Source organism: Balaenoptera borealis (genome assembly GCF_965194805.1).
Source record: "Balaenoptera borealis genome assembly, chromosome: 21".
Lineage (NCBI taxonomy): Eukaryota > Metazoa > Chordata > Mammalia > Artiodactyla > Balaenopteridae > Balaenoptera > Balaenoptera borealis.
Genome location: NC_138880.1, coordinates 26,831,708 through 26,848,345, shown reverse-complemented (window position 1 = coordinate 26,848,345; position 16,638 = coordinate 26,831,708). Strand labels below are relative to the sequence as shown.

At 49.7% G+C, this 16,638-nt stretch overlaps 1 protein-coding gene and 1 long non-coding RNA gene across 6 annotated transcripts in view; one reads left to right on the top strand and one right to left on the bottom strand.

The window, feature by feature from the left end:
* Positions 1 to 15,844, bottom strand: part of CLN8 (CLN8 transmembrane ER and ERGIC protein) — a 26,237-nt gene extending 10,393 nt beyond the window's left edge. Inside the window, exon 1 of one of the 5 annotated variants that reach the window (XM_082375393.1) lies at positions 15,348 to 15,844. The gene's annotated coding sequence lies outside the window, so the exon portion shown is untranslated. The other 4 variants (XM_082375390.1, XM_082375392.1, XM_082375391.1 and 1 more) reach the window with 4 other exon arrangements.
* LOC309619782 lies at positions 2,344 to 3,751 on the top strand. Its single transcript, XR_014239225.1, has 2 exons — positions 2,344 to 2,478; positions 3,248 to 3,751. It is a non-coding gene; the product is annotated as an uncharacterized lncRNA (long non-coding RNA).
* Positions 15,845 to 16,638: the final 794 nt, after the last annotated feature.

Below are 16,638 nucleotides of genomic sequence, written 5' to 3'. Positions count from 1 at the left end.
CCCCAGGGCGCGGCCAGGCTCTGCTCCGGAAGGCGGCACAGACCAGAGGCAGGCAGAGCTCCAGGGCTCGGCAGCCACCCACCCCGACCACACCCCTCACCCGTCCCGGCACGGGGGGGCACTGGGTCACCCCGTTCACCTCGAGCCCAACCCGAGGGCTTCTTCCTGGCACCTGAGGCCGCCGTCCCCGTCCCCGCACAGCCGCAGAGCCAGGACCCCCGCTCCTCCAGTGCAGGGTCCTCGGAGCCCCGCCCCGCAGCCCCTGCGTCTCAGCGGTGCTGGAGCCGCGGCCGTGGGGGAACGGGCTCCTGGGGGCTGGAAAGCCCGTCCCGACTGCACAGGCCTCCATTTTCTCCGGGAAAAAATCCACCTACAAACCTCATCTTGCTCTTCGCTTTACAAGATTTGGTAGTTTCAGCCGTTCTACTGAACTGAAGCGGGCAATTCAGGAAATTAACAAGAGGGTGGGTTCCAGTGCTGCAGCGGCCAAGCAGCCCCGACCCGGGGACGGGAGTCGGGCCACCAGGACCTTTGCAGCTCTGACACAGACGCCGAGCATCTGTGAGCTCTTTCCGTTCACTGGGGGCTAACCTGATCCAAAACTTGGAAATGCGGTCAGAAAGAGGGAAACGGCACGCTTTTTGATGTCGCGCTGGGTCACCGCTCACAAGCCCCTGAGGGTCACCAGACTTTCCAGGGGAGACAGCAGTTCGGTTCAGCAGGGAATGGCCCAGACTTCAGTCTGTGAGGTCAACCCAGCAACACTGATAAGGTGATCAGGGGCCCTAACGCCCCTCCCCCCAGAGGATAATCCCACTGGCTCCCGCCCCGACCAGCATTCCTGGTGGCAGCCTCCGGCGGGCTCTTTCCCGCGCCGGGTCCTTCCTCAGCGATTTAACCTCACCTGTGCTCCCTGTTTGCAGGAATTACATTTCTAACATTTTGAGAATTATACTCCGACAGTCTGTAAACATATTTTTCCAAAGTTAAAATACACGCTCAAAAAACAAAATCCAGAAAATATAAACAAGTCTCACAGCGAGCACGCCGTGGACGGTCTCGGCCCGTCTGCCAGGGTCCTCTCTCGGGCTCGCTGCCCGCGGGCCGGCCGCCTGCACCCCTCCCACCGCGGCCCGAACCGAGGCCTGAGCCCACGCCCGCCTCACCTGCGGGCGGAGCTGCCGGACCTCTGCCCGCCCCGCCTGCAGACGGAGCGACCGGACCCCCGCCCAACCCACCTGCAGATGGGGCGACCTGAGCCTCTGCCAGGCACACCTGAGGACGGAGAGCCGGACCCCGCCCCACCGCCCACAGTCCAGGCAGGGCCGCCAAGCACCGCGGGCCGCACGCGGGGAAAGCGGGGCTCCTCCGCGCCAGGACTGGGGGCTCTCAGCTCCCGAAGGAGACGCCGACTGGACCCGGAGACCCCGCCCCCGCTCCCGCCCGGCGCCTACCTACCTGCGCACGGCTGTGTCACGACCCGGGCGCAGTCGCCGCGCATGCGCACCCGGGGAGCGGGGCCTAGCGGCGGCCGGTCGCTACCAAGGCGCGGAACGGGGGGGAGCCGCGGGCCGTACCACCAGCGCGGACGCGTCGTGGAAGGCTACCAAGGCCGCTGGGGGGCGGGCGGAGGCGCCCCGCCTCTCCCGCCTCTACAGTGAGCCGGCCCCGAACACACCCCTCACGCCCCAGGTCGATTCCTCCCGAACAGTGATGAGCAAGGAAGGGGTCGCCCTAGCCGACTGCACACGCGCTGGGGTGCTGGGGCCGCCTGAGGGGCGTGGCCCGGCAACTCCTCTGTGCCCACCGCCCCGGCCCGCGGACAGGACCAGGCAGAGCCTCCATGTGACCCCGAAGCCCAGCCCCCCGGAAGGCCCGCTCGGCCGCGCAGCCCTGACTCAGCCCTGCGGCCCCGCCGGGTCCACGCTCAGAGGCCGGCCCGAGGCCACGGCGCCCGGGAGGCAGGGTCAAGTGCAGTTTCTCTTCCCTACTCCGTGCGGCCGTGGGCAGGGGACCCGGCTCCCCTCCACCCAGTTCCGCCCAGGCCGGCCCCGCGCTCGGAACCGCATCTAGGCCCCGGGGCTGTCACGGCGCCGGCTGGGCATGCGGCCCGAGGGTCGCTGGTTGTGACGGGGCAGCAGCTGGCATTGCTCAGCAGGCGGCGCCTGTGGTCGGCGGAGTGCGTCCCGCAGGGTGTGGGATGGGCGTGTGAACCGCCATCCGGCGTCCTCCCCGCCCGCGGCCTCCCGCCCTCGAGGCCCGCAGAAGATGCAGCCGAGGGGCCCAGAACCTGGCGCAGCCTCTCCGGCTTGAAATCGGACCGCCCTGGGCTCCAGCCCCGCCAGCTGGGAGAGGTTGAGAGAACCTGCTTAACCTGGAGCCCGGCCTCGGGTGTGAAGGTGGACGCCCGCCTGGCCGGGGGCGCCCCGAAGCTCACGTGTCCCCACGGTCTCACCCCGCAGCCTTTCTTACTTTAGGGTACTTATCACCACTGGGCCTTCTGTACTTTCATGGGTTTCTCTAGTTATTTGTTCATTTTCTGTGTTCTCTGACTAAAATGCCAGCCGCATGAGAGGGGAACGTGGTCTTGTCAGTCTTTTATCCCCAGCCCTGGAACGGGCCGGCACGTCACTGGTGCCCAGTGCACGTCTGCGGAAAGAACAAGTGAAATCGCACCGCGGGTCGTCTTTGTCCCGCTCCCCTCCCTGCACCTACCCCCCAGCCTCCTGTATGAGAGGCACGCAGTCGTTTTACAGAGTTGAGTCAAAAGCATGACAGCCCTGAGACTAGCGCTTGTTTTGTGCTGTCCCCTTCCCTGGGAGGTGGTGCGGAGAACCACTGCTTCAGCTACCTCTTAGGACTTCTCTGAGGACGAAATAGGTGTTTAAATTATCAACGCCCCTTGAAAATTCAGCGCATTGGGGAGGTTTACATTCGGGCTCAAATTCGGCTGCTTTTCTGATTCTCGTCTAGGTTGAGGCTAAACCCCGAGTCCTAAGTGTCCTGTGAAAATAGACGTAAATGCTCGCGGTGCCACCACCTCCACGGTGCCTGCCTTCATTCTCTGTTTCTCTGTAGTGCCCAGGCCCGCCTTTCAAAGGAGTAACTGGGGCTCAGGAGGGTCAGGTGATGACCTGCTTAGTCAAGCAGGCGGTAAATTCCTCAGCTTGTTCAAGGATTGTGTCTTTCTGCTCTGCTATCTTTAAAGCATCCTGATAAAAACCGTCATTTTTTTCAAAATTTACAGGTATAACTGGTGATACATAACCCAGCAGAACTGAGAAGACTTTGAATGAAATGCACCCTGATTCCTGCTCACAACCTGTCATCCCCAATGAGGCACCCATGTTTCCAGCCTGGCCACTGGCCTCCCGAGGTCCATCTCCTCCCGGCTCCATCCCTCTCCCTGCCCGACAGCAAGGTCACTGTGTGTGTGACATCAAGCTAAGCCCTTTCTGTAAATGGTCCAGTCCCACCTCAGCTGCACGGCACGCTCTTGGACGCTCTTACCCGTGTGTCTTAGATGAGGAAACTGAGGTTTACGTCGGTGAGGCTGTGACTTGTCCTGCTTCCTACAGCAGCTCAGGATGAGGCTGAGTTTTGGGGTTTTACGCCGTGAGGACTTGGAGAAGAGGACTAAAAACTCACCTTTTAGAGGAGGTGGCCAGGACGGCATCTCTTTTTTTTGATCGTATAAGTAATACATGCTCATTGTTTGTTTAATCAAGAAAAAACAGGCTTTTAAAAGACATTAGCAGAGGGGTGGTGCGATTTCTCCTCTGTGCCCATTTCTTTCTAAGAAATAAGCTGGTGAGGGAGGGAGGGGTCTCCCCAGTTTTAAACCCGGGAGTTACTCAGAAGAGAGCATGGCTGGCTCTGGAGCGCAGATGTTCCCCACACCCTGCTTCCAAACAGCAGTTTAAAGCCCTGGAACCCAGGCTCGCCATCTGCGGACGATGGGTCATAAACAAGCACAGGCCTCTGGATTTCTGAATACCAGTGAGCGGGGTCTCTCTCCCTGACCCAGCGCTAGCTGGGCTTCTCTCCGTCCTCAAGGCCTGACCTTGGGTCTGTCCCTGCGTGGTTAGTTCAACTTTAGCAAAACCACCCCCCCCCCCACCGATATCTGATCAGATTCCTCCTGCCCCACCTCACTGTGTGATCCCCTGAGCTTGCCTTCAGCAAGTGTCCTGCTGGGTCCATCCTGTTCCGAATGCCCCTGGCCTTGACGTTTGCTCCTAGTCATGTCCGGTCCACCACCACCCCAGACACACACCCTGCGCCTTGGCTGTGATCCCCACTCGTCCCTGTTGTATTCGGAGCTAAGCCAGTCCCCCTCCCCCCACCACCACTGCCGCAGGCCCCGTGGTGCTGGTCCCTACACCCCGTGATGCTGGTCTCCGTGGTGCCCTGAATTAGAGCTGCCTCACTGTGCTTTAACTAGTGCCATGAAAACACTTTCCTTCACAACTGTGGCAAAATGAAAGCTTCCGGGAAAGAAAAAACATTTTTCATAGAAAAACGTGTCTTCTTAGAATCATTCCTGCTTCTATGAGTATTCATTATGTCCATTTCTTTTTCTGAAAAACATAGTTTGAACCACAAAACATGGTGCCTATGGCTTGGATCCAAGAGTCTCAAAATGTGCTAAAGGCTCAGACTGGGGGCTCGACTCTTCCAGATTTTACTCCTACTGGCTTGTAACCCTGGAAGGGTGGATTAACCTCTCTGAGCCACAAACACAAAAAGATGAGATTGGTCTAACATCTCTTCCAGCATCAAGGCTTCTGCTCCTTGAGTGTCATATAAGTCAGGGCCGGGTTCTCTCTGTTGCAAATGATGACCTTGAAGTTAATGGCTGTAATTATCTTGGCACACAAAGAATCCTTAAATCTCAGTTGGCCAAACACCGGAACAACCAGTTTTTAAAAACGCCTCGATAAGATTATATTGGTTCAAGGGCTACGAAGCCAGGCTGTGCTTGTGGGGTCCACCAGAGTGCATCCTTAATTAGCTAGACCACCTCCCTCAGGGCCAAGTCTGGACATTTTTGGTTTTCACAGCTGGTGGGGGTGGGGCGGAGGTGCCATGGGCATCTAGTGGGTTGGGGCCGGAGGTAATGCTACACTATGATGATGCATTGGGCGGAGTCTCAACATCGAAACGTCAGCCATGGGGGGGCCGGGGGGGGGAAGTGCCCCAGTTACAAACTGAAACCCTGCAGAGAGGCCCCCAAACTAGTCGGTCCAGTTCCATCTCTTGGGTTGGTACCAGATGGTATTCAGGTGACCTGGAGGGTCAAGTGCAACTTTGAGAAATGCTTAATTCATATCCACAGACAGATTAATACCCTTGATCTTTCACCTCGGTTACTATCTTAGAAACAAATGTACAGGCTCAAAATTCGCCCTCCCTTCCCCCACCCTCCAAACACAGCACAATGTGATACACAGATCAAATATATAGGCATATAAAGGAAAATGGACTTTAGTGTTTCCAAAATGTCAGGTAGAATGTTGTAAGGTAGGCAGATCCAAAAAGCCACACACTGAGATGGGACATTTGCGAAATCGCCAAACGACGAAAACCTAGTTTCCAGTTTTCCTCCCTGGGAACTGCCCTGTATGATGCAGAGACAAGGATGTGAGACTTCGGATCAGCTGCCAGAAACCATCAACAGCAATTAGGAAACACACTCCCGATTCTGAGGTCTTTCTCTCTTGTTAAAGTCACTGAACCAAAGTTGTCGTGAAGGAGCCAGATCCCAAGGCTCTCCAGCTCACCATGGACTGAGGGCCACCGATAACCAGACAATCACTTCTTCTCATGACGTCCTCTGCTCAGTAAGACCAGGGCAGAGCTACTCTGGTCTTAATAATTACTCGGTAGGCGTGAGGCACGTTACAAACAAGGTCTGAGTCACTCTGCACAAGAGTCACCCAGCACGAGGACCACAGGATGCCCACATGTCACACCTGGGCTGTGGTCACACCTGGCGTGGGGCAGGGGGGCCTGGCACCACATCCAAACCGGAGCCCAGTTGGCAAACCTGTTTAGCGTAAGTCGTTTGAAGGTAAAGAGAGGCAGCAAGACTTAGGACGAAGCCTTCAGTGGGTCCGACGGGAGATGGTCTCGCCTTCACCAGGTAAAACTCACCGTGGTGGGGTGATACTGACACGTGCTGACCTAAGAGTCACATTTTCCAACAAAAGTGCAGACCAGGGTGGCTTTACTTCTGCACACTGCCGACTGGTCTTTTGTTCTTTTCTACCAATAAATATTAACCCCGAAAATCAATGTGCTTTCAACCTCCAGGTACCTGGGAGCGAACTTCTTGCTAGTACACAATTTACTTAAGAAAATAACAGAATGGTTTGTGCTAGGGTTTACAAATACCGAGAGAAGAGACAGGGCCTAAGCTCAGGGTGGTAACTATATTGTAGAAAACAGTAATACCCATGTAGATAATGCTTCAGATTATAAAGTTTGTTTCATAAACATTTTTTTCAGCATGTGCTCTAAGAATGTTAATTAAAGTGAAAAAGTAACCACAGCCATTTCAGTTAACCCTGATCCATTCCAAAAGAAGAAGAGATATTGCTATAAAACAGAATGTATTCTCGATTGAGAAAGTCAATCTTGGCTTAAAGCGTTGTGTTTGTGTATTAAGGATGTTTTTTATTGTCTGTATTTACGATGCTTTGATATCTTGGGGCCTGTGTGGCCAGGGAGGACTGCCCCTCCCAGGCTGAGCAGACCACATGTAAACCACGCAGGACAAGCAAAAGTTAAGAGAATTCAGCACCACCAAACCAGCTTTACAACAAATGCTAAAGGAACTTCTCTAGGCAGGAAACACAAGAGAAGGAAAAGACCTACCAAAACAAACCCAAAACAATTAAGAAAATGGTAATAGGAACATACATGTCGATAACTACCTTAAATGTAAATGGATTAAATGTTCCAACCAAAAGACACAGATTGGCTGAATGGATACAAAAAATAAGACCCATATATATGCTGTCTACAAGAGACCCTCTTCAGACCTAAGGACACATACAGACTGAAAGTGAAGGAATGGAAAAAGACATTCCATGCAGATGGAAATCAAAAGAAAGCTGGAAGAGCAATTCTCATATCAGACAAAGTAGACTTTAAAATGAAGACTATTACAAGAGACAAAGAGGGATACTACATAGTGATCAAGGGATCAATCCAAGAAGAAGATATAACAATTGTAAATATTTATGCACCCAACATAGGAGCACCTCAATACATAAAGCAAATGCTAACAGCCATAAAAGGGGAAATCGACAGTAATGCAATCATAGTAGGGGACTTTAACACCCCACTTTCACCAATGGACAGATCATCAAAATGAAAATAAATAAGGAAACAGAAGCTTTATATGACACATTAGAGAAGATGTACTTAATTGATATTTTTAGGACATTCCATCCAAAAACAACAGAATACACTTTCTTCTCAAGTGCTCATGGAACATTCTCCATGAATGGTCCATACCTTAGTCACAAATAAAGCCTTGGTAAATTTAAGAAAATTGAAATCATATCAAGTATCTTTTCCAACCACAATGCTATGAGACTAGATATCAATTACAGGGAAAAAAACTGTAAAAACTACAAACACATGGAGGCTAAACATTATGCTACTACATAACCAAGACATCACTGAAGAAATCAAAGAGGAAATCAAAAAATACCTAGAAACGAATGACAATGAAAACATGAGGACCCAAAACCTATGGGATGCAGCAAAAGCAATTCTAAGAGGGAAGTTTATAGCAATACAATCCCACCTCAGGAAGCAAGAAAAATCTTAAATAAACAACCTAAACTTACATCTAAAGCAATTAGAGAAAGAAGAACAAAAAAACCCCAAAGTTAGCAGAAGGAAAGAAATCATAAAGATCAGATCAGAAATAAATGAAAAAGAAATGAAGGAAACAATAGCAAAGATCAATAAAACTAAAATCTGGTTCTTTGAGAAGATAAACAATATTGATAAACCATTAGCCAGACTCATCAAGAAAAAAAGGGAGAAGACTCAAATCAACAGAGTTAGAAATGAAAAAGGAGAAGTAACAACTAACACTGCAGAAATACAAAGGATCATGAGAGATTACTACAAGCAGTTACATGCCAATAAAATGGACAACCTGCAAGAAATGGACAAATTCTTAGAAAAGCACAACCTTCCAAGACTGAACCAGAAAGAAATAGAAAATAAGAACAGACCAATCACAAGCACTGAAATTGAAACTGTGTTTAAAAATCTTCCAACAAACAAAAGTCCAGGACCAGATGGCTTCACAGGCGAATTCCATCAAACATTTAGAGAAGAGCTAACACCTATCCTTCTCAAACTCTTCCAAAATATAGCAGAGGGAGGAACACTCCCAAACTCATTCTATGAGGCCACCATCACCCTGATACCAAAACCAGACAAAGATGTCACAAAAAAAGAAAACTACAGGCCAATCTCACTGATGAACATAGATGCAAAAATCCTCAACAAAATACTAGCAAACAGAATCCAACAGCACATTAAAAGGATCATACACCACGACCAAGTGGGGTTTATCCCAGGAATGCAAGGATTCTTCAGTATACGCAAATCAATCAATGTGATACACCATATTAACAAATTGAAGAATAAAAACCATATGATCATCTCAATAGATGCAGAAAAAGATTTCAACAAAATTCAGCACCCATTTATGATAAAAACTCTCCAGAAAGTAGGCATAGAGGGAACCTACCTCAACATAACAAAGGCCATATATGACAAACCCACAGCCAACACTGTTCTCAATGGTGGAAAATGGAAACCATTTCCTCTAAGATCAGGAACAAGACAAGGTTGCCCACTCTCACCACTATTATTCAACATAGTTGTGGAAGTTTTAGCCACAGCAATCAGAGAAGAAAAAGAAATAAAAGGAATTCAAATGGGAAAAGAAGAAGTAAAACTGTCACTGTTTGCAGATGACATGATACTATGTATAGAGAATCCTAAAGATGTTACCAGAAAACTAATAGAGTTAATCAATGAATTTGGTAAAGTAGCAGGATACAAAATTAATGCACAGAAATCTCTTGCATTCCTATACACTAATGATGAAAAATCTGAAATTAAGGAAACACTCCCATTTACCATTGCAACGAAAAGAATAAAATACCTAGGAATAAACCTACCTAAGGAGAGAAAAGACCTGTATGCAGAAAACTATAAGACACTGCTGAAAGAAATTAAAGATGATACCAACAGATGGAGAGATATATCATGTTCTTGGATTGGAAGAATCAACATTGTGAAAATGACTCTACTACCCAAAGCAATCTACAGATTCAGTGCAATCCTTATCAAACTACCAATGACATTTTTCACAGAACTAGAACAAAAAGTTTCACAATTTGTATGGAAACACAAAAGACCCCGAATAGCCAACGCAATCTTGAGAAAGAAAAACGGAGCTGGAGGAATCAGGCTCCCTGACTTCAGACTATATTATAAAGCTACAGTAATCAAGACAGTATGTTACTGGCACAAAAGCAGAAATACAGATCAATGGAACAGGATAGAAAGCCCAGAGATAAACCCATGCACATATGGTCACCTTATCTTTGACAAAGGAGGCAAGAAAAGACAGCCTCTTCAATAAGTGGTGTTGGGAAAACTGGACAGCTACATGGAAAAGAATGAAATTAGAACACTTCCTAACACCATACACAAAAATAAACTCAAAATGGATTAAAGACCTAAATGTAAGGCCAGACACTATAAAACCTCTTCAATAAGTGGTGCTGGGAAAACTGGACAGCTACATGTAAAAGAATGAAATTAGAACACTTCCTAATACCACACACAAAAATAAACTCAAAATGGATTAAAGACCTAAATGTAGGGTCAGACACTATAAAACTCTTAGAGGAAAACATAGGCAGAACACACTTTGATATAAATCACAGCAAAATCCTTTTTGACCCACCTCCTAGAGAAATGGAAATTAAAAACAAAAATAAACAAATGGGACCTAATGAAACTTAAAAGCTTTTGCAAAGCAAACGAAACTACAAACAAGACGAAAAGACAACCCTCAGAATGGGAGAAAATATTTGCAAACGAAGCAACTGACAAAGGATTAATCTCCAAAATATATAAACAGCTCATGCAGCTCAATATTAAAAAAACAGACAACCCAATCCAAAAATGGGCAGAAGACCTAAATAGACATTTCTCCAAAGAAGACATACAGATGGCCAAGAAGCACATGAAAAGCTGCTCAACATCACTAATTATCAGAGAAATGCAAATCAAAACTACAATGAAGTATCACCACACACCAGTTAGAATGGGCATCATCAGAATATCTACAAACAACAAATGCTGGAGAGGATGTGGAGAAAAGGGAACCGTCCTGCACTGTTGGTGGGAATGTAAATTGATACAGCCACTATGGAGAACAGTATGGAGGTTCCTTAAAAAATTAAAAATAGAATAACCATATCACCCAACAAACCCACTATTGGGCATATACCCTGAGAAAGCCATAATTCAAAACGACACAGGCACCCCAATGTTCATTGCAGCTTTATTTACAATAGCCAGGACATGGAAGTAACCTAAGTGCCCATCGACAGATGAATGGATAAAGAAGATGTGGCACATATATACAATGGAATATTACTCAGCCATAAAAAGAAACGAAATTGAGTTATTTGTAGTGAGGTGGATGGACCTAAAGTCTGTCATATAGAGTGAAGTAAGTCAGAAAGAGAAAAACAAATACCATATGCTAACACATATATATGGAATCTAAAAAAAAAAAGTGGTTCTGAAGAACCTAGGGGCAGGACAGGAATAAAGACGCAGATGTAGAGAATGGACTTGAGGACACGGGGAGGGGGAAGGGTAAGCTGGGACAAAGTGAGAGAGTGGCATGGACATATATACACTACCAAATGTAAAATAGATAGCTAGTGGGAAGCAGCCGCATAGCACAGGGAGATCAGCTTGGTGCTTTGTGATCATCTAGAGAGGTGGGATAGGGAGGGTGGAAGGGAGACGCAAGAGGAAGGGGATATGGGGATATATGTATACATATAGCTGATTCACTTTGTTATACAGCGGAAACTAACACACCATTGTAAAGCAATTATACTCCAGTAAAGATGTTAAAAAAAAAAAAAAGGAAAAGGGGAACAGATAAGGTCTGCGGAGCTTCTGTCCTCCTGTCCCCTGTTGACATATGACTTGTAAATTCAAGTCAAGCTGCCTTGAAAGTTCTTTCTGTGAATTAAACCCATGAGCCAATGATGCAAAGGCTTATCCGTGAATCTGGGACGGGGTGCTACCCAGACGCTGACACCATCCGTCTGAAATCCAGGCTTTAATTTAGCTTCTTAATGACCATTTTGGTAACAGACATTAAATTATCAACAAGCAGGAAGCAGGAGAAGACTGTGGGGCACCCAAGGCTGGCCTGGAACTGGGGTGCAGCTGGGGGGGGCTATGTGACGAGTCTGGGCGCCACTGGGGACCTGTCGGGTGGGGGAGGGCGGGGGGCTGCCTGGAGCTGTGGAGAGACTCCTGTTTTAGGCTAAATCACTCTGAGCTCAGTCATGTGAGACACGGAAGAATTTAAACATTACATTGTAAACTCCGCACATAAAGCACCTTGGGGCCAGACAACCACCACTGTGTGGGGCGTCCCTGCAGGCGCTGCACCCCGGGCCCCGTGCAGGGTGCTCCGGGTGGTCGCAGGGGTTCCGTGTGAGGGTTACGGTTGAGCCCAGCGGCTCAGAGCCTCGCTCAGGGTCCACTACGTGCTGGTTAGGCCGTCGCTGGGGTGGAAGCGTGAAGTGGTGATTCGGCATCACTGGCTGCCTCCCAAGAGCTCCTGGTCCAGGAGAAAAAGAGGCACCTCTACCCATTTATCCCATACGACCTGCTATAGATGGAGAGTGTGTGCCCCCAAAGTTCATGCGTGGACTCGTAATCCCCAAGGTGGTGGTGTTGGGAGGGGGCCTTTGGGAGGTGATGAGGTCACGAGGGTGAAGCCCCCGTGATGGGACCAGTGCCCTGATAAGAGCTCTCTCCCCACCCCCATCTCCTCCCTGCCACCTGAGGACACAGGGAGAAGATGCCGTCAATGAACCTGGAAGGGGGTCTGTCTGTCCTCACCAGACACGGGATCTGGATGTCCAGCCTCCAGAATGTGAGCAGTAAACGTCTGCCGTTGAAGCTCCCAGCCTCTGGGGTAGTTACAGCAGCCGGAGCTAAGACATGGGTGCAGCCATCGTGTACCCATGACCACACCTCTGTCTGTATCTGTCATTCTATGTAGAATGTGTATGTATAATATCTGCATACAATAAGGAAATCAGTGCAGAGAAATTGTGTGTTCACACTGTTGAGAAGTGTCCAGCTGGGATGCAGGCTCAGGCCAGCCCGCCTGCACTCAGGACACAGTCCCTCTCACTTTAGGGTCCTGTCGGTGTCCTGGGGCTGCTGTAACCAAGTGCTACAACCAGGCGGCTTAGAGCAACAGGGATTTATTTTCTCACAGCTCTGGGGGCCGAGCTCCCTTGGGAGGCGCAGGGGAGGGTCTGCTCCAGGCCAATCCTCATGTGCTGTGTCCCTGTGTGTGCCCTCCTCTGTGCTGTGTCCAGACCCCCTTTTCATAAGGACACGTGTCATACTGCAATAGGACCCACCCTAATGACTTCATTTTAACTTGATTACCTCTATAAAGACCCTACTTCTAAATAAGGTCACATTCTGAGGTGCCAGGGGTTAGGACCCAACATATCTATTCTGGGGGGTAGGGGGGGCAATTCAACCTGTAACAGGATCCTTCACAGAAACCCAGGGATCCCACCTAATCCACATCCCGTCTCTTAAGGCCTCATTCCATCGACTCATCACTAGATGATGCTGAGAACAAAGCTTTCATACCCAGGAGACTAGCTTTACCACTGAATTTTCGTGGCTGCATGCATTTGGCAAACCTTAGAAGCATCAAGACTGTGTTTCAATTTCATGGTTTCACCTTCAGAACATTTAACTACTGCTCCATATCCTTGGACTATATAGAATTCATAGAAATTTAAGTCAATTCCAAATATCCTTGGAATTTCATTTTATGTGAAAATAATTCACGAATGAACGCGTTGCCCGGGGTTGTTGTGAGAATCAGGGCCTGGTTCACCCAGCTGGGCCATGAGGCAGCCAGGCAAGAGGGCGAGCTCGGCTCTGGCTGGTTCCGTGGAGTCAGCAGAGACGTGACTCACAGTCATAAGCTGGTGGGGGGGGGGGCCTGTAATCACATCTGGGGGCAGGGGAGGGTGGCAGGTAATTCCGGCTGGTTCAAGCAGGAAGCACTTTGCAGTCAGGCCTGGGAGGGGAGGGGAGATTCTGGTTTGTGGTCCTACAACCTCTCATGTCTGGGGGGACGTTAGGGATCCCTGTCCTGTCCTCTTTTCCTGCCTATCGGCCTCGGTATCCTTCCTTTCTTTCTTTTTTTTTTTTTTAACATCTTTATTGGAGTATAGTTGCTTTACATTGTGTTAGTTTCTGCTGTATGACAAAGTGAATCAGCTATATGTGCACATATGTCCCCATATCCCCTCCCTCTTAAGCCTCCCTCCCACCCTCCCTATCCCACCTCTCTAGGTGGTCAGTTCTCTTCCTTTGGGGTTTGAGGCAGAACAAGAGGAAAAGTTCGGGGTGGGCGCGAGCAGAAAGGAGAAGAGAAAGTGCAGGAATGGGGCTTTCCTGAGAACAGTGTCTTCTCAGCAGTTATCCCTGGCGACTCGCCACTCAGGAGGGGACAGCTCAAGGGGGCGGGGAGCCTCCGCCCCACGTGTGGAATGTCGGGAATGTCCCTGTGTTTTGGTGGAGCTTCAATTCCAGCGTGTGGATCCCCAGGTACCCTGTAGGCACCGAACACGGAGAGCTGGGGGCACAGAGAGCTGTGGCCGGTAATGCGGCCACAGGGTCACCCCAGAGTGACGACAGCTGAGGCCACAGCCGAGGTCGCCATCACCCTCGAAAAATGTTTGGAACTACGGAGTCGGGACTTTGGTTTTGTTCTGCAGAAAGTATTAGGTTGGAGGGAGTGCCATGCGATGTTCTTACAAACTATCAGAGACTTAAGATTTAAACCCCTTCAAGCATCAAAACAACCCACAAGGAAGCCGGAGCAGGCAGGCGCAGCCTGACGTCTGGGCCGTCACCTGGGAGTTCCAACAGCAACACGGGTCCAGAAGTGAAAGAAGAGTTTCCAGCAGCGCTGACTCTGAGCAGCCGCGTGTCCCGGGGCTGCATCTCGGCCACGAGGGTTAGAGTTAGGGAGTGTCTCCACCACCTCTATCCACCGCAGGGCTCGGTCTACTTGGGGAAAACATTTCATCATCCTGGAGAAGAAGGACGATGCATCTCGCCACTAAGTCACCAGGGCTCACCCAATGTCACTCGGTGCTTCCTGTGTGCCCGGCTCGGGGCCCCGAGAAGCTGTTTGGCTTTTCTTGAGGTTTTTTTTTCCTCCTTGCTCTTTAGGGAGAGCTTTGGCGCTCACAGGTCACGCCTGCACTTCGCTCCCTGTGCCGGGGTGTCAGAGGTCCCCGCCTCCCGTGGCCCCGGGGTCCCCGCCAAGCCCGGCGGCCCGGCCCCCGACTCCGCACCTTCTCCCGTGACGTGACCCCTCCCCTGTGCCAACCATCCCTACGACTCTCCATCTTCCCGAACTGACGCTCTGCCCCAGTGAAACACTCACGCCCATGCCTCTCCCCGCCAGCCCCTGGCAAACCCAGGACCTTCGAGTGTTTCTGCGCAGCTCGCGTCTGTGACCGAACTGCTGGGGCGCCAGCCCTCCCCACGCCCCCAGCCGGAAGCGCCGGCACAACCGCGGAGCGCGGCCCACCCCGCCCCCGCGTGCCGCCTCGGACCCCAGGCTGGGCGGAGCTGGGCTCGCCCCAGGAGGGGAGGCGGCAGGGACGCAGGGACCACACCCAGCGCTCGCTCAGCTGGGGGGAGTGGGGTGGGAGGGGGATGGGGAAGGAGGAGAAGGGGAGGGAAGCACAGTTAACTGGGACCCCCTCTTGCCCTACCCCCGCCCCAAGTACCTTCTGGCACCTGAGACTTTTCTCCCTGTCTTTGCTTTCCTGCGGTCTGACTGAGGTCGCCCAGGTGCGACTTCTATTTACCCGTCTTAGTGGTGCAGGTGCTTCTTGTAGCTTCACGCCTTTGATTGGGTTTTCAGGATGTCATCGGCCGTTTTCTCCTCTTACTCTTGCGGGATCCCAATCACATGCACATCCTACCTGCTCGCCTGGTCCTGCTGCCCTCGCGGTGGCCCCTCACGCTCTGCTCCGCTCCACATCCCCCTTCTCCGCGTGTCTGCGACCCTATACATTCTTCTCCTTTGCTACATGTAATCGGCCTTAGAGTTCTCATTTTCGGTTGTTACATTTTTTTCTTTCTAGAATTTCCACGTGATTCTATGTATATAATTTTCACTTCTCTAGTGAGACTCTCCATCTGCTCTGAACACAGAATCACATGGCTTTTTAAGCAACATCTCATAACTCTGATCCTGTAATTTCCCATGAAACTGCTTCTACTGTCTGTTCTTATCTCTTGGTTTCTGATAATTTTTTTCTGGTATTATCTCTGCCAACAAATTTTTAACTGAATGTTGATTATTGCATCTGAAAATATTGTACAGATAGTTTGAGGATCTGGATGTATTTTTCTTTCACTCTTGGCAGGCATGTGGGTGGGGCAAATCGTTTTAATCCAGTCAGGATTTAATACAGTCAGGGGCTGGGTTTCAGGGTTTTTGTATCTTGTTTTTGGTAAACTATTCAGATAGTGAATAGAGCATATGTTTTGTGTTTAGAATCGTGAATTGGAAATTACTTTGTATGCTTGGTTCAGACAGACTGGAGGAATGCGAGCTCAGAGATTAACGTGCTCAAACTGTGGCAGCAAGTAAGTCAGTGAAGGATCAGCCCGACTGTGCAGTCAGAGCCCCGGGGCTGGGGGCACAGGCTCGCAGACGGTGGAGGAGGTTTGGTGAGGGGGTGAGCCTACAGGACCAGCTGTGGGGTGCTGAGCACCTGCCGGAGGGGACTCAGCTGTGTCACCTACGTTACCTTAAGGCTCAGCACAATTCCTTAGGAGTTCTAATTTTTCTTCTTTTACAAGAACAAAGCAACCAAATTAGAGTGGGGAATGGTCCTTGTTAATCTCCGGCCTTGAGACCCAGCCTGGGCTCAGGTAAAACAGGAACTGGGTGTTATCCTAACCTTTCCCATTTTGTGCCTACATCCGCTCTCTACCCTCTCCACCCATTTCTCTTTTTTTTCCTTTCTTCCCCCGAAGTGTAGAATGATTAAAACATTTGAAACATGAACAAGGACCTACTGTATAGCACAGGGAACTCCACTCAATATTCTGTAATAATCTAAATGGGAAAAGAATCTGAAAAAGAATAGATACATGTGTATGTATAACTGAAACACTTTGCTGTATACCTGAAACTAACACAACATTGTAAATCAACTATGCTCCAATTTTAAAAAAAGTAAAACAAAAAGAAATTTGAAACAT